This window comes from Apodemus sylvaticus, chromosome 6 (genome assembly GCF_947179515.1).
Source record: "Apodemus sylvaticus chromosome 6, mApoSyl1.1, whole genome shotgun sequence".
NCBI lineage: Eukaryota > Metazoa > Chordata > Mammalia > Rodentia > Muridae > Apodemus > Apodemus sylvaticus.
In genome coordinates, this window is record NC_067477.1 from 53,521,336 (window position 1) to 53,547,120 (window position 25,785).

A 25,785-nucleotide genomic window follows, 5' to 3' on the forward strand; every position below is an offset into this window, starting at 1 on the left:
TAAACAAAAAAAACAAAAACAAAAACAAAAACAACAACAACAAAAAAAAGAGAACCCCTCAGAAACGCTTGAGGCTCTGTGAGATCTAGACACTCCCTGGTTGAGACTCCTTTGCTCAGGTGATTCTAGATTGTGTCAAGCTGATCGTTATAATCATGACAACAGGCACATGTCAGCCCCATCTTTTCCCCAGAAGGATTAAATAAGTAAATGTGTGTGTATTTTTAAAGATTTATTGATTTATATGAATACACTGTTACTGTCTTCAGACACAACAGAAGAGGGCATCAGATCCCATTACAGATGGTTGTGAGCCACCACGTGGTTGCTGGGAATTGATCTCAGGGCCTCTGTAAGAGCAGTCAGTGTTCTTAACCACTGAGCCATCTCTTCAGCCCAAATAAATGTTTTGAAGGCATTTTATGACGTGTAAAGCCATTCACTATTAGGTTTCAGGCCATTTTAGTTCTGGAGTTGGACAGTCGGTTTGGATGGATCCATGTAAATTCAGGCCTCCCGTCCAGACGGATGCACCCAGTTCAGATGGCCAAGAGGGTCGGAACTGAGGGAGAATGACAGGGACAGAGCAGAGGAGGATCTGCTTCTTTCGATTCTTGTTCCCGGAAGACATTGTGAAGAGAAATGGCAGGGAGGCACACAGCAGGTATCTTACAGGACCAATAAGAGAAGGGGAGCACCCAGGGGCCCTATAAACCACTCAAGCTGGAGCTCATGTAGTGGGCTCCTAACCTCAGGGCTCCTCCCCTCCTCACCGGAGAAAGCTGCTGCTTTTGTTTTCTCAACAGCTCTCTTGGTCTTCTGTTTTTCTAAGAGGTCCTGTCTTTGTCTGAAGAAACTCAGAAATCCCACAGACATCCACAGACAGTCCTGTTACTGCAGCATAAGAGGGCACAGCTGCGGCAGGGAAAACAGTGCCAGTCTGAGGGGATTAGAGGCGGCTCCAACTGCTATCACTTGTGTGTTAGTAAAGTTCGTCTAGATAGATTTTTATCTTAAATTGTGTGTGTGTGTGTGTGTGTGTGTGTGTGTGTGTGTGTGTGTGTGTGTGTGTGTGAGAGAGAGAGAGAGAGAGAGAGAGAGAGAGAGAGAGAGAGAGAGAGAGAGAATTTTATAAGGAAACAATTTGAGTATTACCCTCAGGACATCTTATTCATTTCCTTTAAGATGAAGTCCCTCCTTGACTGGAGCTCACTAGTAAGCTTAGAAAGCCCTGGACACTCCCCTGTTTCTGCTCCCTGAAGCAGGATCACATCTGGCACATCTGGCATTCCCCCCACCCACGGGGGTGGGGTGGGGATTGAACTTGTCCCGCAAAAGGTCAAATGTAGAACCCTGAAATTATTTAAGTCACCAGCAAGCCTAAGGGAAACAGAATCCAAAGAACTAAGCCCTCGCTTTACTCTGTGTGTGCGGTGTGTGTGGAACTCACTGGGGATCAGAAGGAGTTAGCCAGTCATGGGTTGATTCTAAGAAATTTACTGTCAAGAACACTCGTCGGAGTGTGTATTTAAGCCTATGAGAGACCCCCACCCCAACTCAATGTTTTTAGACCCCTAAACAACTAGCCCAGCACAGAGTAACTTGTTTTTCTGCTTTCAGCTTGAGCAAGATAGCCCATCCTGTTCTAGTTCCAATGTTTAACTAAACAGTGCCCCAAGGATGTTTGCTCCAGATAATCTCTAGCCTTCCTTACTTCCTCATTCTATACTTTCCCATTCCATGCATGTTTTGTCCTCCACCCCTCACCTTGAGAATTGTGGCCTCCAACCCTTGTCTTGTGATTTTTCCCCTTTAAATACCCCTGACTTCAGTTGCACGGGGGTCCTCAGTCCTCTACCCCTGCGCGGTGTATGGCTGTGGAACCCAGAATTCTGGAATAAAGAAATCCTCATGCTATTGCATGGAGACTGTTTCTCTCGAGTGATTTGGGTGTTGCCTTCCGAGGCGTGGGGTGCTGGAGCACCCTCGGTTTTTGGGGGTCTTACACCTATATAATACAATTGAAGAGATAGTTACAATTATAGTAACAGTTATCATAGGGTAAAGTTATTGATGACATATGCTAGCACACATCTTAGGCACCTTATTTAGTCTCCTCAACAGCCCCATCAAATGCTTGTGTAGGTATAATAATTTTTTCCCACATTATAGTGAGGTGGTTGAGTCTTGTAAAGTACAAGTTACTTGCCCAAGGTGGTGCAATTAGTGGTTGGCATAGCTGTGGATTAATCTAGCGTGGATAATCTCATGCAGTTTGATAGACTTATCTATAGCAGATACTGCCTAGTCAGTTGTCAGCAGAACCACCTTGACAGCTGGGGTGGTAATTCCAATCAACCAGAATTCAATTGAACATCATTTAATGAGTTGAAAGGTCCTGCCAATGTGCAGACTATGAAAAAATGCAAGTCTGTCATTTTTAGAGATATTTAAAGGTAGACAAAGGGCGTCTTGTGTGTCTCTATATGTGTGTCTGTCTGTCCATGTGTGTGTATGTGTGTGTGTGTGTGTGTGTGTGCATGTTCAAGGCCAGCGATCAAGCTCAGGTGCCATTCCTCAGGATCTGCCCTTTGGGGATGTTGAGATAGGGGCTCCAACTGTGACCAGAGGCTCATCAGTTAGAATCGGTTGGCTAGTCAGCAAGTCCCAGGGATCTGTCTATGTTTGCCCCCTGAGCCCTGGGATTTACAGAGTATGCTATCAAACCTGACTTTTTACATGGGTGTTGGGGATTGAACGCAGGTCTTCTTGTGTGGGTGGCAATTACCTTGCCAATTGAGTCATCTCTTCAGACTCTAAAAGGGCATTTATAATCTCAAAAGGCCAAAACAAAAAGAAAACAAAACCAAAAACCAACCAACCAACCAACCAAACAAACAAACAAACAAAAATCCCAAACCTCAAAAACCAAACCAAACCAAAAAACCCTCCATAACCTAGCAGCCTAAAGAGGCTGGGTCTTCAGTGAGGAACTGAAGACCCAGTCACTCCCCTGATGTGGGGAACTTCCAAACATAAGAACAGGTGACAGTGAGGCAGCCATGGAGACCACAGCGCTGGTCTGGTTTCAGGAGAATACAGTGGGTACCCATCCAAGCAGGGGATCATACTGGACAGCTAAGTAACCTGAGTATTTTACCTAAGAGGGAAGAGCACTTGGGTTTACAGCAGGATCCTGCATAGTCATTTTGACTGGGGCAGCTGCATCTATTGTGTTTGAGTTATTGGTGGGGAGGGAGAGATTTTTCCCCTCTACTGTGCCCTTTATCCCTTCTATTAAAATGGCAAAATTAGTGGCCTGATTGTAAATGCCAATGACATTCAGTTTCCAGCTTCTGTCCTCTTCGTGGATGTTTATGTGTTGCCAATCTAGCTCACTTCCCTCCTCCTTTCTTTTCTGTGACTTTCTCCCCTCATCTCCTGCCCTTCTTTTCTTTCATTTGGCAGTGGAGAGTAGACACCAATTGAAGGCAGCAGGCTTTCATGCGGTGTCTTGGTCCAAAGCTGGAAAGGAGACACTCAAAGGAATGAAAGTTTTTATCCAGAAACTTAGAGATTTGATATCGAACACAAAGCTTTAAATATCTCACTAGAGAAAATCCTGACTTTGCACTAAATTATGTTTTCAAAGAAAAGAGAAAGTTGAATGTTACAGCTTGACAAGTCGTTTGCTATTATAACTTCTGTGGACTGTTAGCTGCAACGTTTAATTTAGCTCAGTAGATTTTCCTTTGCACATGGAGGCGTGTACACGTGCCTCTGAGCCAGAGGTCATTCATTTCTCAGGGTGTCATTCCTCAGGGGCTGTCTACCCCCTCCCCACTGTTTTTGGAGATAGTTTCTCCCTGGCTTAGATCTCACCAAGTAGGCTAGACTGACTGAAAGCAAGCTCTAGAGAGTCACTGGTTCCTAATTCCCTTCTCAACAGTAGGGTTATAGAAGATGTAACCTTGTCCAGCCTTTGACGTGACTCCTGGGGATTAAAACATAGGCCTATGTTCTTGAATGGCAGGAAGTCAATGGTGACTGAGCCACCTCCGGCCCTCCATTTTACTCTTTCTTATTTACTCTTCTCCCATGATGTCTTTTTACATTATGCACATAATGTAGAACTTGTCATCCTAACATGTAGTTAATGTTGTTCAGCTGTCCTTACCACATATCATGGCAGCTCCTCGTCCCCTAAATCTGAACCTCTGTACCTATCAAATGATTCCCTCTTACTTGTTAGCAACTACTATTTTGCTTGTTGTCTTCATCTTTCTGCCGTGTCATCTATGTGGAAAATACAGTGCTCGCCTTTCTGTGGCTGGTTTAGTTAATTTCCCACAATGCCCTCGTTTCATCTGTGTTGTAACATGAAGCACAATTTCCTTCTCAAAGCTGAGCAATATCCTTTGCATGCACATGCCATATTTTGCTTGCATAAGGATTTTGCTTTATTTTATTGTGATACTGAGGGTCAAATCCAGAGCCTTACATATGGTAGGCAAGTGCCTACCACTGATCTACATCTTCAGCCTCTAGTGATTTTGTTTTTTATTTAATTTTTTAAAATTATTTACTTATGTACTTTTTTTTTTTTAAATGTAGAGTGCTCTGTCTGCCTATGCACCTAATGCCAGAAGAGAGCATCAGATCCCTTTATAAGTGGTCATGAGCCACCATGCGGTTGCTGGGAATTGAACTCAGGACCTCTGGAAGAGCAGCCAGAGTTCCTAACCACTGTAGCATCTGATTTTCTTTTTAAGGTGTGTCTCTACACTATTAACATCAATGAGCAATGTTGCAGGTGTTTAAAGCTTCTATTTGAAGGGAGACTGGACATGTTGGTAATGTGGTTTCTGAGCAAGCAAACAGTCTGATATGCTGGCTTCTCAGAGAGGTAAGACCTAAAGGGACATTTAAATTATTAAAGATAAGAAATAGAGTTTGTTATCTGCTGTCTTGGACTACAACAAAACTGCTATATATGGAATTTTTGTTAGATGTAAAGAAGAAGCTTCAGGTAGTGCTGAAACACTGGATTAAAAGATTTAAGACTAGATTAGATACCGTTCACCCACAATGCCAATGAAGTAAAAGTAGTGTATCTCAGAGTCAGAGGCCTCAATTTTATTTTAGGAAGATTAAAATTTCCCTTCAGGGCCTTCGGGGACGGACAAATCTGTTTGTCTGAATACTTATTTTATAGGTAGAGTGACAGGGCTTTGGTCTGCTGTCTTCCCATGATGGAGCTGTTGGCAGGGCCTGGCTCCTATGATCCGAGCTACTGTGTGAGGTTGGCAGGCTTCCTAGAAAGGCTATTGTAGCTGTGAGTTTTAGTGTTCATGTTACATTGGTCATTGAATATAATGACCGAAAAAGCACACCATGCTCATGCCTTTAAAGGCCATGCATTGAATAAGTCATTCTGAAAACAGAGTTTTTGTATGTGCCCCTCCCACACTCACTAGAAAGTATGCTGCTTCTAGTCAAATATTTGATGTCTTCTATTTTTATTACTTAGGAATAAACATAATGTAAACTTTGAAACAGTAGCAAGCACATGTTATCTTTTACAGAATGCATTCAGTATGTTGATGTTTAGATGGGGTTTCCCAAAAGCAGAGCTTCTTCACACAGGGCCTGGGAAAGTCAAATGATTTATTGAGAGGGAGGAGCTTTCTCCATACAAGGGAATGGGAGGAAGGACAAAGGCAAGGAAGCCAAGTAGTAAGAATGTGGGGCTGGCATGGAGGCGGAAGCACTGGGTGAGCTAGCCATTGCAGTGCTAGAAAGCTCACCTGGTGGTGTGGATGTGGGGGGCTGCTGGGCTGATGGCTCAGCTACCAACCAGGCTCAGATTCATAGCTTTGAGTTTAAACCCCCCAGCTATGAACTGTTGGAGCGTGTGAAAGAGCTGATCCTGCAGACCCAAAGCTGCAGGATTTCTATGAGCAATATATATATATATATATTTTTTTTTTAACTTATTTTTATTTTTTTCTTTTGAGGGGGAGGTTACAGGGCAGAGGATAGATACTAAGGGACAGGAAGATGAATGGGATTGGACTGCATGATGTGAAATTCACAAAGAATAAAAAAAAGTTAAAACCAAGAAAAGAAAACAAAATAAACATCAACATCATCATCATCATCAACAACAACAAAAACAACAATAATAAGACTGCCTCACTAGGAACAAGCAAGGAAGCTCTGTGCAAATTTTGCCTCCAGTTGACCCTATCTATCTTGAAGCTCATTGTATGTAGCAATTGGTTAAGATCCTGGTGGTGGTGGATGTGGTTTTCTAGCCAAGAAAACTTCCAATTAGGACAAGGCCATTTCTCTTCAAAGGGTACTGCCCTATGTTGTCTTCAGCTAGGAGTGGATAGTAGTATTGATACCAGAGCACTGGTATCCAGCAAGGTACTGGTGTTCTGCTTAGATTTCCTTGCTTTCCACAATGAATTCACTCCATTTAGACACACATTCAGAATTTCTAGGGTCACAATGTGTGGGAAATCTTACAAAAGGAAGGTCGGCAGGCTAGAATGATAAACTCAATTCCTTTCTGTTGTGATTTGTCCTGATGTAACTCAGAGTAGTCATAAGCCCTTTCCTCCTGTCCTCCCCAGAGTCCTCTGGATAGAATAGTTTTTTAAGGTATAGTTGATGGATCCACTTAAAAGCAAATGTCTGCTAGTGGCCAGGAGGGTAATTTAACATAGACCCTGCTTCTTCATGGTTCTGAGCCTTGGATGCTTCCTTGTAGTAAGATATGGTTGCTTTGTCCATTCCACAGTGATACTTAGCTGGGCCAATTGGATCCCCTCATGCCAAGCAACTTTCTTCATGTCACAACCTGATATTGCAGTGACCTTACCTGCTCATGAGATTATGATGACAATTTCCTTTCATGTTCTAAGATCTCCTGCTCACAAGAGTGAGGTAGTAGGATAGAGGAGCAAATATTTAAGTTGTTTAGGAGGAGCATCTACAGATAGAGATGCGCGCGCGCGCGCACCACACACACACACACACACACACACACACACACATCTAGTATCAGAAATTTGCTGCACAATTGTATAGGAGAGTAAAGACAAAATCATTTCCAATTGTTGTGGGATGGTCTACCTAGGGAGGAAGGGATCCAACATAATAAACGTACTACCAAGTGACCGGGTGCTGAGAGGACTGGCTTAATGTTGGTTTCTTGGTAGGCCAAGTATTTTGTAGGACTTACATGAGTCTTTGTGAGAGCTTGTCCTATGAACCTGTAGAAGCTTCCGACTCTGCTAACCTCACTATTCTTTTCACGAGAAGACTATATATCTTAAACTGACCAAGACAGAGATGGGTTGATATCCATTGGTGGTGGAATATCTCATCTACTTGGTTGTTCCGTGCCTTTCTTGAAGCGTGCCTCACTTGGCAGGCATTCAAAGGTCCTCCCCGTGCTGTCTGTCCTCTTCCATGACTCATTCACCTACCCCTGACCTCTTCTGTAGTCTGGGTTCCTGACTAGGTGCTACATGCCTGTGCTCATTCTTGCATTAGGCTCCTTTTAACTCCAAACAAGGTAAGGGATTGGGTGTTCTGCCCACTAGGCAAATCCTCCGTTTCTATCTTCCTGGTCAATGGATATGCTTGTGCTGGTGCAGCTCACATCTCTTTGCATCCTCACACTGAGCTGACTCACCTGGGACTCAAGGTTAGACACCTTCCTTCTCTTTCTGGTAGCCATATGGAACAGCAGACTCTCTTTGAGGTGAGAGAAAGGCACCAGAGCAATAAGAGGAGGTGACATGGGGTTTTGGAGCGCTGCTAGTTGGTTGGTAATTGGAAGCTTATTTTGAATGTGCTGCCTTCTTTTGTTATGATTATTGCCGGCCCCACTAGGTCTTATGGTAGGTTGGCTAGAGTGATGACAGAAGGTAGGACTATTTGGGAGGATATAACTGCAGCCATATAAGAAAAGGAATGGAGATACTGTACGTCTGTAAGATGTTAAGTTAGAGAAAAGAAATCCACTGAATAGAAACTGTTCAGGTGGATAGATGAAGAAATTTAATATGTAAATATTTGAATGTGTAACTGAAGACACGATTTATCATTGAGAGCTACAGTGGTAGCCACCAATATAACTAAAAGCAGAGAGTTATCAAGTGGGTTTATCTGAGACTAGAGGTTAGTAGGTCAGAAAAGGCAAGACCTACTACTTTTTATTTAGTAGTTTTCTGTATCTTTCATTTTTTACTTATTGCTCTTTTTTTCTTTTTAGTGTTGACGCAGAGGATGGTAAGAGGACTGTGTAACAGAGTCCAAAAGGGAAGGCTTTGACCCTGTGCTTGGCTCAGCTCTTCCTGAATGGCCCTGCCATGGTATCGGGCAACGATGCCTCATGATGCCTCTTTCTTAGCCCTTTCCTCACAGGGCAGCCTGAGTATTCACAGGCCTGGGCCTCAGCACAGATACTTCCAGTGATTTCTTCTGCTGGGAGAACAAGCAGTCATGCATTACCAGATCCTTGAGGTACAGGGGGAGGTGTGGAAACTTCATCCAGTGTGGTGTATTGGCAGAATGCGGAGTCACTCTTTCAGTTACTCAAAGAAAAAGCACTGTCCTCATGAGGTTATTTGAAATCTTCGTCTGATATCCCTTTACCTGAAGACTTTGCTGGGCTGACTCTATTATCCTAAAAGCCTCAGCCTTCTGTAACCACTGCAGTAAAGCAGGTGTGTCATTCCCCTCCGTCTACCAGCTAGTTTCCATTTCATTCTCTTATTTCTTTTATTTATCCACTTATTGTCTATATCAGTTAAAATCTTAGTTTCAGTTAGAGACTGTAATTTACCTGATAAATACATGTCCAATGCAAACTTGTATAGATTACTTAGTTTTCTTTTTCCTTCCTTTAATCATCAATGAAATAAAAGACTTAAAACAGCCTCGGCAACATTTGTATTAAATGAGAAACGCTGAAGTCATTTTTATATTTCTTGTGCATATATGTGATATATTTTATTAGTGATAGTTAAATACTTCAAACAGTCCATAATAAATGTGTTCTAGAAAACATACATTTAAAACATCGAAATTGGATCAATTCAAAGTTGTGTGGCTATAAGTATAGACATATATGATTTGGGTTTAGGTGTGGCTGAGTCTAACAGCAAACAACTTACAATGGCTCATACAGAAAGGATTTTATTTCTTTTTCATATTAATATCTAAAGAAAAGTGTATGAGGGCTGGGGCACCTTTGTTTCTGACACGTGGGCTTCTGTTTTGTTTCTCTGCTATGCCTTCGAACTCCCCTCTTAAGATCATCTCACGGGCTGGGACATCACTTCCTTCCCAACCATCCTATTTGTCCTTCATCACTAGGGGAGAGAGAGAGAGAGAGAGAGAGAGAGAGAGAGAGAGAGAGAGACAGAGACAGAGACAGAGAGACAGAGAGAGAGACAGAGAGAGAGAGATTGGAAGGTTGTGCTTCCTTTCATTAAGCATGCCACTGGGAGGCAGATGCTTGCAGCCAACCATTGGATGAGCATGGGGTCCCCAATGGAGGAGCTAGAGAAAGGACAGAAGGAGCTGAAGGGGCTTGCAATCCCACAGGAAGAACAACAATATTAACCAACCAGACTCCTCAGAGCTCCCAGGGGACTGAACCACCAACCAAAGAGTACACATAGAGGAACTCATGGCTCCAGCTGCATATGTAGCAGAGGATGACCTTGTCAGGCATCAATGGGAGGAGAAGCCCTTGGTCCTGGGAAGGCTCGATGCCCCAGTGCAGCGGAATGCCAGTGTGGGGAGGCAGGAGTGCGTGCGTGTGTGGGTGGGTAGGGGAGACAGGGGGACGGAGGATGGGATAGTGGGTATCCGGGAAAGGAGATACCATTGGAAATGGTAAGAAAATAACCAATAAAAGAAAAGAAAAGGCATGCCTCAGGGAAGTTTCAGATAACGTGTTTCTTTACATGTCATCATTCACAATTTAAGCCATATTGAAACACTTCCCTTCAGTGATGGCTGGGGCTCAGTGTCTCTCTTCTGAATATCCCTAGTCAATTAAAATAGGGGCTTCAGAGACCATAATAGAAGAGGAGAAAACCAGGTATGGCCTTGTACATGAGTAGTCTCAATCAATTCTCTGGAGCTTGTGGAGGAGGATTGGGAGTCTGAGGTTATCCTAGATTACATGTTGAGAACCTTATAAAATAAAACAGACAGACAGACAGACAGACAAGATGGAGAATGGCTACTTTTTGAAGTGCAACTAGCAACATTGACATACTGCATGATTGTTCAACTTTGTAACCATTGCCTCTATTTTTTTTTTTTTTATGCACAGGGTTTTGGGTACTTTAGAAATTCTTTATGTCTACCCTGTGACTTAAAAAACAAGCCCTGCAAAGAACATTGCATTTCCCATGTATTCCCCATGGTGTTTCTTTCCTATATTTCCTGAGTTGTGATTTTATTTTATAGCTTTTTTTTAACCCCATATTTGGCAATATATACTGTAGATGTAATATCTGTCAAGATATAGTTGAAACATTTTTTAGTCTTGGAAATTAACATTGTATGATATTCTTCTGCATGTTGTCAAGGTTAGGAATGCTAACCAGGACAGTTTGCACTGCCCCATGCCAAAGTTTTAATTATAAAAATCACATTATTAGCTCTCTATTACAAACCACAGGGTTGCTATGTTACCTCTACCTCATTCTCTTGTTATTAAAATAAGAATGAAAATAACTTAGGTTAATTGTATTTCTCTACAATTTGTCTTTATTGTAGCAAGTTAACTATGGTTTCTAACTGCATTTCCTAATCATTGAGAAAATTTAAACAGTCTGAAGTAATTATAGCATGCCCAGGCAAGGGGCAATGAATAATGTCTCGGTTGCTGAGAGCAGCATCGACTTTTCATAAGTCGGCAATTTAAAGCAGACAGTAATTCCCAACTCATGAGACATGATTCCCCCAGGAATGGAGACTGGAAAGTCTGCTCACCAGGATGTGGCTCCAATGTGTGTGTAGGGAACCTTATTTACAAAACAAAACAGTGCCCCTCCCTGAAAGCATGGGTTATTGAATGAAAATATCAGTGCCAGCATGGGATACCTCTCTCTGTGTGTTGTCAGGGAAGACCCAAAGGCTCCCCCCAAACACAAGCCATTGTCATTGTTCTTGCTTGCTCATGATAAGAAGATGGAAAAAGCCTAATCCTGGGGCTCTAGATGGGGGCAGGGCATACAGAAATTAACCCGGACTGATCAGGACACTCTCTCCTTGGTGGGTGTCTTACCTGATGCCAGCAGGAACAATGAAAGCTTCCGGGAAAGAGAAGAGACCAATGCTCTCACTCAGCACTAGACCCTACTTGCTATAATACTGACCTGGCTGGCAAGGTGTGTTTTTGGTGTAGTGCAGGTATGACAGTTATGAGAGCAGCCAAATACTTTCTGATTTATGAAACCTGTTCTAAGGAAGGATTTCACACCTGGTCACACCTGTGAACCTGATCAAAAGCCCATGACCTGGGATGTCATAGGTCTTAAGGGGAGACTACTATTGTTGTTTTGACAAGTGGTCATTGTCCTGGTTAGTCGTCAAGTTGACACTAGACAAGTAGCTAGAGAAGACAACTAGAATAATAAACAAAATGAACAGTTAATTTATTATGTCATTAAAACACAAAGGAGAACAATAGCATTTTACTAATTTACAAAAGACATGTCTGAAAACGAGCTCTCAAAAGAAAGATATTAAATTAAAATTTTTTTGTTAACTTTTATGCTACTGACAGCTGATAGTCTCAGTCACATGGTCACATGTACACATGACCAGAAAGGCTAAAGATAGGTAATTGCTTTATTTGACAGAATGAATGTTATACATACTGAAGAAGAGATCAGTAATATATAGCACATGATATGTGAGGATTCATGGTAGAGATGTAGACCCTCAGTACCAATAGTGCTTCCAAACAGTGAAGAAGTTTGGTTATTAAAGATTTGAGAGATTTATGCCAATGTTAGGGCATAATGTCTTGTTCAGTGTGTGTTCAGTGGTTACTGCAGTCACAAGTACTATCTCAGTCTAAACCACAGTATCCTTTGAGTGTTATGATACACATTTTTCTAAGATACATTAAAATAAGCAAGTGGTTATCTGAAAATAATTGGTGGTGTAACTCATAAGTCAAGTTATCTTATCAATAGTGCCCATGAGAGAAGGTGCCCAGACACATTTGGCCTTCTGTATGACAGCAATGATCTCAGAAACTATTAACCAATTTTCATCTGTAGCAGATAGAAATGTGAATTTTTACATGTGAGAAATTTTGATGAGCAGTTCTCATTTTGGGAAAAATAAAATTCTAGATGGCATTCCTAAGCTGATTTATCTTAAATGCAAAAGCAGACCTTGCATTGATATTTGACAAAACTTGGTGTGTCTGAAATAGTCTGCCATTGGATATCATCTCTTTCTAAGTGGACTACTGTGAACCCATAATTAGGGATCTAGCAAATTTTCTGAACTGATAACAGCCCCTCTGGGGTATGAAAAGCCTTCAAAACTTTCCTGTTTGCAGCTCCCTTTTCTCTAGGCAGAAAGCAGGGACTTTGGAACTACTGTGAATGTTAGAGATGAGAAGCTTTGAATGCTCCTAAGACCTTGTAAGAAACCACTCAATGGCTTTTGTCGTTTTTAATCAATAAATGATTTTTCCCGTCTGCATGATTTAAACACAGAATCAAAATGTAAACGCTAGAAGGCATTGGCTTAATAGATTTCCTGTTTGGAAATACTTTAGTTTGGAAAGAACCTTATTATTATTTTTTAAATCAGTGAATGTTTATTGAATCTAGTCTGCAAAGTTTCTTTTACTTTGACAGTTCTTGTACCGTTAGGATTTGGAGGTCTAAGCTGTTTCCCCTGCCACATTCCCCAGTGGATGAGAGGAAAGAATGATTAAAGATGCTTATCTTTAATTTACTGGTTTGGGATTTATAACTGTGTTCTTAAATAAATTCAACAGCCACCTTCTGGGGACATATGTGCTGGTAGCGCTTGGCCTTTGCCCCAGGCACGCGGGAGGCAGTCACTTATATAATATAAACCAAATTGTCATAAGTGAGCTATAAAGTGCAAGCTGAAGGAGAAGATGAATAATTTTTCATGGGGGGGAAACTTTACAGATGCAATGCTTTAACAATACTTGTAAAAACACAGCATTTTTGTGATGGAGATTAGGAAGGCATTTTAGGTACAGGCATGGTGGCACTGTCTGTCAGAGCATGGTGCAACTGTCAGAGCATGGTGGCCCTGTCAGATACGATTCATTCTGTGGGTTCAGAGGCAGGTTTTGTTGGATGGGGAAAGCCAGAGGCTCTCTTTGGGTTCTCTTTATAAGGTGCTTCAAGTCTATACTAGAGAGTTTGGATAATATTCTATAGAGGGTGATAATCTATGGAAGAGTAGAATGACAGCATTTAGGTGCTTTTAAAAAAATTTTTTTTCTGTTTTTGTTTTTTAGATTACTGGGGTAAGAGAACTAGAGAAATGGCTCAGCAGTTGAGAGCACTGGCTGTTCTGGCAGAAAGCCTGGGTTTGGTTCTTAGGACTGAGGTGGAATCTTACCACCATCCATAACTCAGGTTCCAAAGGATTCAAACCCCACTGCTGGCCTTTGGGGGCACCAGGCATGCATACAGTGTATTTCCATGCACATATGCAAAATACTCATGCACAAAAAAAAATTAAGTCTTATAAAAGATGTATGGGAACAATTTGAAAGGGTCATAAAAGCTAATAGTAGGGAGTATTAATAAACAATAATAATTAATAGTTGACATTAACATTATTAATAATTAATAACTAATAAATAATCATGTCAGTGGACATTGATGATGATGAGTTGGAGTGTTGATGGATGAAGAGAGATTTGAGGGACAGATTAATTACAGGACCATTAAGATTAGTTATTGATGCACATGTAAGTATATAACTATAATCTGGTGTTAGTAGGACACATACAGGGAAAGATTAGTGAAGGAATTCTATATAAGAGACATTTAAGGAAAGTAGCTATCAAATTTTGAAAGGAGAACTGTAGGTCTCTCTTTTCTTCATGGGTTGGGGATGGGAGCAGAAGCAGCCAGCAGGGTTCGGATGGTCATGAGTATGACAGAAAGAACTTCTGAGAGTCAGTTTCAGAGAGACAGCTCATTTTACTGTTCCTGGGATAGAGTGTATAAAGGCTCTTAGGGTTACAGGCAGGAAGGGCTGATTGGTCGTTACACTGGTACGCATCAATTATTGTATGGATTGGAGGAAAGGGCAGTATTTATAGGAAGCTTTGTGCAGGGTTATCTTCCAAATAAGGTAAGGCATGTGAGTTTAGAGACACTCTGACTAGGGTTAGGTGGGGAAGAGGAAGTCCCACTTAGAAAGGGAGTCCTCCATTTCACCCCAAGCTCAGAGAGCTCCCAGACATAGTGGACTGCGACCTAACAGCAGGGCCTTCCCAACACAGAAGAACCCACATGGGAACCCTCTTTCGGTGGTTCCTGTATGGGTTTACGTTAGACTGACCTGGAAAGCTAAGCACCCCACCCCCATGGAGAGTCAGGGTTAGTTAGTTCCTTGTTGAGCCTCACCAGAGCTGCTCTTATGAAGCATTCCAGATGGTTGTAATGTATAGCCAGGGTTGAAGTTCACTGTAAAACCAATTTGTTATGGTTTAAATATAGTATGTGGAGAAGGGAGATTTGGATGAGGCTGGAGAAGAGCCTTGAGATGCTATAGGAAGAGAATCATTATTTTCTAGTCTGGGTGTTATGACGTAGATTGTGGAGAGAGAGTACTTTTGGGCAGGCCCATGCTAAGGTGTGTGTGTGAGTGATTACACCATGCAACAGACTTAAAATAAGAGAAGTTGATTGGGGACAGGAGGGGGGAGGAGTGAGGGCCTGGGAAGGGTTGGAGGCAGGCAAGTGGACATGTAGAGATAGAAAGACAGATGGGAACAGAGCCATGAGGGCAGGGAAAAGGGAGGGAGAGAGGGAGAGAGAAGGGTTCCACACCGAGAATGAGAGCGGGAATGCCAAGGACAGAGAGTTGGAGTGGCTGACGAGTCCTTTTTATTCTCAGCATAAACCTGTCACCCTTTGGCAGTGGCAGCAGGTCACAAGTCAAGCAATTTCTGGGTTCCTGAGGACAGGCCAGCAGAATTGCCTGCACACAAACACACCATATGTAGTAAATGAGTCTTCTGAATCCTGGCCAGTGTGACTCACCCTCTTACCTATTCTATGTACTGGACACCAGTAAAAAACAACCTATTCTTTCCAGGCCTGGATGGTGCTAGTCATGACTCCCTGTCTCCTGCCAAAAACAGTTCCTGATGAGAAGGACAGAGCACACATCAACATGCTCAGAGTATGGTCTTATTTGTGCCTTATGTTTTCTGAGGCTACAGTGCTGTGTAGTACTCTGAGCCCAAATTTCTGCTGTGCACTGAGAGAAAGCCATGTCCGATGGGAGCTTGGTAGGTGGGGGTGTGGTGGCGTAGTACTCATGGTGGGAGAGTAGAGAGTGAAGTAAATCCAATTGTTTCTTGTCTTCTACTTCATAAGTAACTTCTAATAAACTCATTTTGCTCATCAAGATGGGGTTTCGCAGAAATTAGGGAAATGACCCCCTTCACAATAGCCACAAACAGTATAAAGTATCTTGGGGTAACTCTTACCAAACATGTGAAAGATCTTTATGACAAGAACTTCAAGACCCTGAAGAAGGAAATGGAAGAAGACCTCAAAAAATGGGAAAACCTCCTATGCTCATGGATCAGCAGAATTAATATAGTTAAAATGGCCATTTTGCCAAAAGCAATATACAGATTCAACACAATACCCATCAAAATCCCAACTCAATTCTTCACAGAGTTAGAAAGAGCAATTATCAAATTCATCTGGAATAACAAAAAACCCAGGATAGCTAAAACTATTCTCAGCAACAAAAGAAAGTCTGGGGGAATCAGTATCCCTGACCTCAAGCAATACTACAGAGCAATAGTGTTAAAAACTGCATGGTATTGGTACAGTGACAGGCAGGCAGATCAATGGAACAGGATTGAAGATCCAGAAATGAACCCACACACCTATGGCCACTTGATCCTCGACAAAGGGGCTGAAAACATCCAATGGAAAAAAGATAGCCTTTTCAACAAATGGTGCTGGTTCAACTGGAGGTCAGCATGCAGAAGAATGCAAATTGATCCATCCTTGTCTCCTTGTACTGAGCTCAAATCCAAATGGATCAAGGACCTCCACATAAAGCCAGATACTCTGAAGCTAATAGAAAAGAAACTGGGGAAGACCCTTGAGGACATCGGTACAGGGAGAAAGTTTCTGAACAGAACACCAATAGCATATGCTCTAAGATCAATAATTGACAAATGGGACCTCATAAGGTTACAGAGTTTCTGTAAGGCAAAGGACACCATCAAAAGGACAGATCGGCAACCAACAAATTGGGAAAAGATCTTCACCAATCCTACATCAGATAGAGGGCTAATATCCAATATATATAAAGAACTCAAGAAGTTAGACTCCAGAAAACCAAACAACCCTATTAAAAAAATGGGGTACAGAGTTAAACAAAGAATTCACACCTGGAGAACCTCAGATGGCGGATAAGCATCTTAAAAAATGCTCAACTTCATTAGTCATTAGGGAAATGCAAATCAAAACAACCCTGAGATTTCATCTTACACCAGTCAGAATGGCTAAGATTAAAAATTCAGGAGACAGCAAGTGTTGGAGAGGGTGTGGAGAAAGAGGAACACTCCTCCACTGCTGGTGGGGCTGCAAATTGGTACAACCACTCTGGAAATCAGTCTGGCGGTTCCTCCGAAAACTGGGCACCTCACTTCCAGAAGATCCTGCTATACCACTCCTGGGCATATACCCAGAGGATTCCCCACCATGTAATAAGGATACATGCTCTACTATGTTCATAGCAGCCCTATTTATAATTGCCAGATGCTGGAAAGAACCCAGGTATCCCTCAACAGAAGAGTGGATACAAAAAATGTGGTATATCTACACAATGGAGTACTATTCAGCCATTAGAAACAATGAATTCATGAAATTCTTAGGCAAATGGATGGAGTTAGAGAACATCATACTAAGTGAGGTAACCCAGACTCAAAAGGTGAATCATGGTATGCACTCACTAATAAGTGTATATTAACCTAGAAAACTGGAATACCCAAAACATAATCCACACATCAAATGAGGTACAAGGAGAAAGGAGGAGTGGCCCCTGGTTCTGGAGAGACTCAGTGAAACAGTATTCGGCAAAACAGAACAGGGAAGTGGGAAGGGGTGGGTGGGAGGACAGGGAAAGAGAAGGGGACTTAAGGGACTTTCGGGGAGTGGGGGGCTAGAAAAGGGGAAATCATTTGAAATGTAAATAAATTATATCGAATAAAAAAAAAGAAAAGAAAAAAAAAGCTGGAAGAAGCTGAGGAGGAGGGTGACGCTGTAGGAGGACCAGCATTCTCAACTGGCCTGGACCCCCAAGATCTCTCAGAAAATAAGCCACCAACCAGGCAACATACACCAGCCAATATGAGGCCCCCCAACACATATATAGCAGAGGACTGCCTGGTCTGGACTCAGTGGGAGGGGAGAAGATTCACTTAACCCTCAAGAAACTTGAGGCCACAGGGAGTGGGGAGGTCTGATGCAATGAAAGGTAGGTGGTGGGTGGTGCAGGTGAGGCAGTGGGGGTGGGAATGTAGGGACATGCTTTTGGAGGAGGGAAGAAGATATATGGGATGGGGAACTGTGAAAGGGTGGATCAGGGATGAAGACTGGACTGTAAAAAAGGATTAAAGAATAAAAAAATTAAGAATGCTGAAAAAAAAAAAACCAAAGAATTCTCACCTGAAGAATTTTGGATGGTGGAGAAATATCTTAAAAAATGCTCAACTTCATTAGTCATTAGGGAAATGCAAATCAAAACAACCCTGAGATTTCACCTTACACCAGTCAGAATGGCTAAGATTAAAAATTCAGGAGACAGCAGGTGTTGGCGAGGATGTGGAGAAAGAGGAACACTCCTCCACTGCTGGTGGGGTTGCAAATTGGTACAACCACTCTGGAAATCAGTCTGGCGGTTCCTCCGAAAACTGGGCACCTCACTTCCAGAAGATCCTGCTATACCACTCCTGGGCATATACCCAAAAGATTCCCCAGCATGTAATAAGGATACATGTTCTACTATGTTCATAGCAGCCCTATTTATAATTGCCAGAAGTTGAAAAGAACCCAGGTATCCCTCAACAGAAGAGTGGATGCAAAAAATGTGGTATATATACACAATGGAGTACTATCCAGCCATTAGAAACAATGAATTCATGAAATTCTTAGGCAAATGGATGGAGCTGGAGAACATCATACTAAGTGAGGTAACCCAGACTCAAAAGATGAATCATGGTATGCACTCACTAATAAGTGGATATTAACCTAGAAAACTGGAATACCCAAAACATAATTCACACATCAAATGAGGTACAAGAAGAACAGAGGAGTGGCCCCTTGTTCTGGAAAGACTCAGTGAAGCAGTATAGAACAAAATCAGAACAGGGAAGTGGGAAGGGTTGGGTGGGAAAACAGGGGGAGGGAAGGGGACTGATGGGACTTTTGGGGAGTGGGGGTCCAGAAAAGGGGAAATCATTTGAAATGTAAATAAATATATCAATAAATTAAAAAAAAAAGATGGGGTTTTGTGAATCATTCTTTGAGTTGCTGGTGCTATTCCAGACTGGAGGCAAATGTTAATTACATTTTCCCAGTAGAGTCATACATCATAATCACCATCACCATCACCATCATCATCATCATTTAAAATGAAAGGAAACTATTAAAAGACAGTGTGACAACAGATGTAAGAGGATTGTCTGGGAAACAGATGCATGGTCACTTTACCATGGGGAAAAGAATATGGTTTTCCTTTGTAAGAGCAGCAAGTGTTCCAACTACTGAGAAATCTCAAGGTGGAAGGATATTTAATAGCCAAGGCAAAAGAGAAAATGGAAATAATTTGTATTCATTCATTGTGTTTACTCAAAAGAAGAGCAAATTTCTCTAGTTTTTGTGTCAATCCATGGTTTTATAATGGAGCAAGACAGTAGCTAAAGTTAGGGCCCTTCTGGGTTAGGGATGGGGCCTCAATGCTGGTACCCCATCTGGCCCAGACCCATTCAGGTCCTGTGCATGCTGTCACAGTCTCAAAGTTCTTATGTATGTTGGTCTTGTGTGTTTAGAAGCCCTAGTTTTCTTGTTGTTCTGCATCTTTTCTGGCTCTTACAATCTTTCTGTGTCCTTTTCTGCAGGGTTCTCTGAGCCTTAAGGGGAGAATTTGATGGAGAAATCCCATTAGGACTGAGTATTCCACAGTCTCTCACTCTCTGGACATTGCCCAACTCTGGGTCTCTGCATTATTTTTATCTATTGCATGAGGAAGCTTCTCTTATAAAGGCTGAGCAAGACACTGATCTAGGAATATGATAATGGAGGAGATGAAGTCCCAGTCGGACATCTCTCATCATTATATGAAGCCTCTTGTTCTGGGAATGGATTACATCTAATGGAGTTATTGGCTAAAGGGACCCTATGGAAACCACCAAACAACCCATACTGTTGCCAAGGCTACAGTTCGTTCTCCACAAACTTATGGCAAGGCTCTACACAACTCTTTGAATACACAGAAGCTGAGCTGGTGTCTACCTAGAACTTTCACGTACACTGACTGGTGTTCAAGGTACAGGAAAGTATTCTGCACGCTACCAAAGCAGCTATAAACCCTTCCATCTACAGTGGTGACGATGTGTTAGTACAATAGTGGTACAAAGCATGTGGGAGTAACCAACCATTCTCTGATTGGTCTTAAGGTCAACTCCATGATATGGAGCCCATCCTCAACAATTGTTGGGTGATGAATAGAGAGGTTACAAACCTAAGGGAAAGCCAAATATCACTATGTTGCTAAAAGAACGTAGCAAGAAAATGACTCCTAATGATGTGCTTGAGAATTTTTTAAAGAAGGAAGTAGAGGTGAGCATCCGGGTCTGGATTACATCTTGCCTTGTGTGCTCATGGCCTCACAGGCATCTGGAGAGCCTGTTGTTAGTACTGAGGCCTGTGACATCAAATAGGCGACAATACGCATAGTACGACTTATAGGCCTGTTGCCAAGGCAACAACCGCCATATCCTCAGAATTCAATGGGCCTACCTTTGCCTGCAATTTATGTCATCATCTGTATATAATTGGGTAGCATCTTTCTCTCTTTCCCTTTCTTTTCCTTCCTTCTTCCTGCCCACCGCCCCTTTGCCCTATCCTAAATAAAGCCCCACGTGGAACTGTTTGGTCTGGTGTGGTTCCTCATTGCGGCTCGCATCTCCACCATGCCTCTGCGACCTGCACAGTGGGCAGGCAGGCAACCTGAGTGCGAAAAAACAACATCTGTGAAGATATTTTTGCTTATAAAAAATGAAGATATTTCAGCAAGATTTTGTTACGATTGGCAACGGAGACAGAGGAGTGGATCTCTCTGATACAGCTTGGCAGTATTGCTTGCCCAATACTAGCTGATTTTGATGTTGATGCATGAGGGAATGAAGTACATCTGTCCTCAGTCCTGCTTTTGGCTCTCAGGACAGATGACATACATTCTTCCTACTTGGAATTTGGCACAGGAGTTTGTTTACAGAGAAGGAAAGTTTCTTGTCATTAAGAGAGCATTTACATGGCTCTTCCAAGAGTCCCCAAAGGCTGTTCACACACATCTTCAAGAGTCCTTTCAACATCAAATGGCTCTCATAAAAGAAGACTTTTTATCATTTGAATGTGAAGGGGAATGTGATTCAAAGCAAAACAATCTCAACACAGGCCTCTTCCAAGGGAGACTGCCAAACACAGCTCTGGGTCAGAAAAATCCTCCATTATGACTTTTATTTTTCACAGGTAATCAATTCAGTTTTTATTGTCTACTCCTTCACAGCTGACTTTTTAGAGCCTTGAACTCATCCTGAGCTACTCCTCCAGGAGTTTCCATTTTACCTTTTGTACAATAATAGCTTTGATTTTATTTAAGCTTATTATCAGACAAAGGCCCAAAGGTTCCTCTTTTCTCCCCTGTGTGTGCTGGCATCCTTGACAAAGCAGTTTCTTTCACATTCCCCCGGCCCTGGAATGCTTTTTTTTTTCACTGACTTTGGGCTTTCAGTGTATCACACTGATTGTGCTTTTCTACAAGTGGTTATTGATGAACAGTTCTTTTTCTTTAAAGTTAGTGGGCAGACAGAAGCAAACAGGTTGAGTACTCCAGAGCTGCTTTCTGAGTTTTCCCAATCAGGAAATGCAGAAACAAGGGGACCCAACCCCCAGCAAAGCAAAGCAAAACAAGGTGAAAACCAAATAACCCACTTTGGATTGGTTGCTTTTCTGTTGCTGTGAAAAACATGACCAAGGCATGGTCATCAGACCAGTGGTTCTCAACCTTCCTAATGCGGAGACCCTTTAAAACAATTCCTCATGTTGTGGTGACATCCAAGCATAAAATGATTTCATTCTTACTTTATAACTGTTGTCTTAGTTAGGGTTTTATTGCTGTGAGCAGACACCATGACCAAGGCAATTCTTTATAAAGGTCAACATTTAATTGTGGCTGGCTTATAGGTTCCGAGATTCAGTCCATTATTATCATAGAGCGAGCATGGCGGCATTCAAGCAGGCATGGTGTAGGAGGAGCTGAGATTTCTACACCTTGTTCCAAAGGCAAACAGGAGAAGATTGCCCCAGGCATCTCGGAGGAAGGTCTAAAAGCCCACCCCCACAATGACACACTTCTTCCAACAAGGCCATACTTCTTCCAACAAGGCCAACCTCCTAATAGTGCTACTCCCTGGGCTACACGTATTCAAACCACCACAACTGCAGTTTTGATACTGTTATGAATCATGATATAAATAATTTTGCAGATAGAGGTTTGCCAAAGGGGTCACAGTCCACAGGTTGAGACTGCTGTTGTAGAAGGAAGGGTTTATTTGGGCTTATGTTTCCAGAGGGGTAAGAGCTCATCAAGGCTAGGAAACGTGGCAACGAGCGGCAGACATGGAGGATGGAGCAGGAAGCCCAGAGCTCACATTTTGAATTGCAAGCACAAAGCAGAGAAAGCAAACTGGACATAGGGTATGACTATAAACACCCAAAGCACCCCCTAGCCACTGTGGCATTTCCCTCCATTTTCCTTTAAGGACATGCCTCTTAAATCTTCCCAAACAGTGTCACCAACTGGAGATCAAGTGTTTAAATATCTGATATTCTTATTCAAACTATATACTGCTCTATGGTAGATACCACCAGTTTTCAGTGGGAGTCGAGATGAGAGTCAAGGCAACTAGACTGTGTTTATACTCCTTGGTCTCAGATGGAAGGGATCTGTCAGCTACCAATATGATGTTCTCTTTGGTAGACAAAACTACAAGTAAAAATTTTGAGCAATCAAGATTAAGATCTTATATCGAATCTTGACACATATGCACAAAAACCTCACAGTGGCATTAATTTGTCATGGTTCTACTTATATGATGAGGATGAGGAGGGTCAAAAAGTGGAGGTCTGAAGAGATGTTACTGTCTGGTCACACTTCTGCGGTCAGTGAAGCCAACGTCTTAAAGCTGGATATCTGGTGTCTTTAGAAGGCAGAATCTATGGAACAGGGTTTCACATGGCGTGCATGCTGGCCTGGCGCTCACAGTTCAGACTTTGACCTTGTGGAAGTTCTGCTTCAGTCTCCCAATTTCTAAGATTGCAGTAGGAGCAAAAAATATTTTACAAGTAATGGTGTTTTGCCTACATATATCACTGTGCACGGCTTGTGTGGCCAGTGCTTGAGAAAGCCAGAACAGGATGTCAGATTTCCTGGAACCAGAGCTACAGATGTTCTGGGAATGGATCCAGGTCTTCTGGAAGAGCTACTGGTGCTCTTAAACGCTGAGCTATCTCTCTAGCCCACTCGCATCTATTTTAAAACAATGGGCTCTGGGGATGCTGTCTGAACTCGGGCTGCAGAGCTGGCATTGACACACAGCTGCAATACTTGTTTTCCTTTAAAATAAAATGATGCACTTGGTTTTTATGGCAACAGGGAGTAGCAGTCCTGTAAACTGAGGTCCAGATAAAATTGTTAAGGACGGAAAGCCATTTTCTGTCAGAGTTTCATTTTTGCCCTATGGCTGACCCCTGCTGAGTTTTAGTTCAATATAGTTTTGATATTAGACTCAGAAATCTGACCTTGAAGGAACCTGTAATGTGTGGATTTTCAAAATACACCTTACAGTGAATGGCTGGGTTAAGCTCCTAAATTGTAGAGCCAGTTCTTTGCTCCTTGATTCTTAAAGCCATGACATTTGTCTTCCTTCCCCCCCCCCCAAAAAAAAAAATCTCAATTTGTTATCCAGCTACAGGTCACCAATTATGCAGGATAGATCTAGTTTTCTTTCTATTTCACATTTTCACTCATACTTATTGGAGGCAACAATGTTAGAGTCCAGTATATGCTTTCCAGGAGAGATCACAAGAGACTGAAAGGAAATTGGGAAGTCTCATATAAATGAAGCATTGCCACCAATCTGCAAAGGAAAAAGGATTCTACAACGGTGACTGTACAGAGCCTGGCAGAGTTCATCCTTACCTGTAACAGACTCATCTTCACTGCAGACCCATCACAGTCTCCATGGTGACTAGCCAGTGTCGGTCAGCGTCCTGCTTTCAAACACTTTGGAAGCTAGAGGAAGAAGAGTTGTTGGTTTGTCAGTGCCCACACAGTCACTCACAGACATAAAACGTTTTCTAAGACGAAGTATCCTCAATGCTCATTCTCAGCCAGGCCCCATTCTTCTGCCTACTTTGCAGTGTGGGACTCACAGGCTGTGACGACCTGGATCCGTTGTTCGAAATCCAGGAGCTGTTACGTGTTGCTCTGGCTTGACAGTCACACCAGCTCATACTCTCTGGAGGACTCAGTGCTGCTTACAGAGCTTTCTAGTTGTCACCAGAAGCCTAGCTGAGCCCTACTTCTTTAATACCATCTTTGGGAATGTTGAGGTTTGGTGTGTTTTGGTTTGAACAGGAAACGGCCCCCAGGTTCTCATGTGTCGTCCCTGGTGGGTGGTGCTGTTTTGGGAGGTGGTAGAGCCTTCGCAATGGGGCCTCCAGGCAGATGAAAATCTGTAGAAGTAGAGGGGGAGGTTTACAGCTTTCGGCTCCCCTGAGATGTGAGGAAGTACCGCCTACATGACCATCATGGAGGAGAGCTGGTCTCACTGCTATACTTCCCCCACAGTGACTATTTCCCCTGAATTATGAAGCCAAATAAATCCTCCCTTAAGTTATTTCTGTCATGTATTTAGTCCCAACAACAAGGAAAAGTAGCTAATGTGAGGTTCCTTTATCGTAGTGTCCTGTCACAGTGTCACAAGGTTTGCCAGAGCGAAACATAAGGGTTATAATAGAGAAGAATGAAACTAAACAGGATGTTCCTGGAAACCTGAAACTTACACAAATAACCAATCCAAGCCCAAAGTATGCTCTCTGACTGACATGTGCTGACTACGTCCTGAGGCCCCGCCGGAGGATGGAGCAGTGTCTTCTTACAGGCGCAGCTGCTTCTGTCTGGATTGTATTCCGACTAGATTACAGGACTTGCTTAGAAGGAAGGTGCTGCAGTGGTCCTGAAAGGGATCATATTATCTTATATGATAGACACATCTAGTTACTTGAAAAGGAGGACTCCTAGCCTTCACCTCAGAGGAGAGGAATACTTCTCTAGAAGAATCTAAGGATTCAAAGCTTTATAATGCACCGACTTAGAGATCAACCTTCATTCCAAGATAGGACTCTTTCCAGGCAGAAGTCTGGTCTTGGTTCAGTAGAGTTGGCGGGCTTGGGAACCCAGCCCCTTCTGGAACTCTTCTCTCTTGGGAATTCTGTCTCAGACATGACTTTTAGCTTTGTCTGCTTTGGCTGAAGGATGACAATGTGTTTCCATGTTTTCAACCAGGCCTTTTTGTTTTCATAATTTGTTTTGAACTAATGATTAATCACTCTCAGCTTTACTCCATCTTTCTCATTGATTTGTCCATAGTACTGAGAACAAAAAAAAAAAAAATCACCGAGTCTATTGTCTTTATGCTATTTCTGGAATGCCTGAGATAAGACACCTGTTAGCACAGGTGGTCAAGCTTTATTGACTGCCAGTATCGCATTCATGGCTCATTACTGTGGAAACTCGAACTTGCACAGCTAGTGAATGCCATGGGATTCAGTTCCGTGCCTACCATCCATGAATTAGACCTTCGTCGCTTGTCAGCAAGTGGGCTACCTTCAGTATTTTTACAATCTGTTTTCTCAGTTGCTCCAAATGTTTTGGAGCGGGTTTCACAAGGGTCACTGGGGAGTGATTTTGAGAATAACACTTGTAAGAAAGTGAGAGATGCAAGTTCAGCAAGAGGGAGGAGGTAAGAGATAGTGCAGCTACAGCAAAGACGTCCGTCATTAAGCCCATGTAGTATTGAATGTCCCGTTACAGTCATTCCTAAGTAAGGCAAATGATCGAGTCATCGCACCCTGCTTCAACAGTTGGATGTGGCCACCTTCACGAATAGAGACAACTTTGTACACCGAT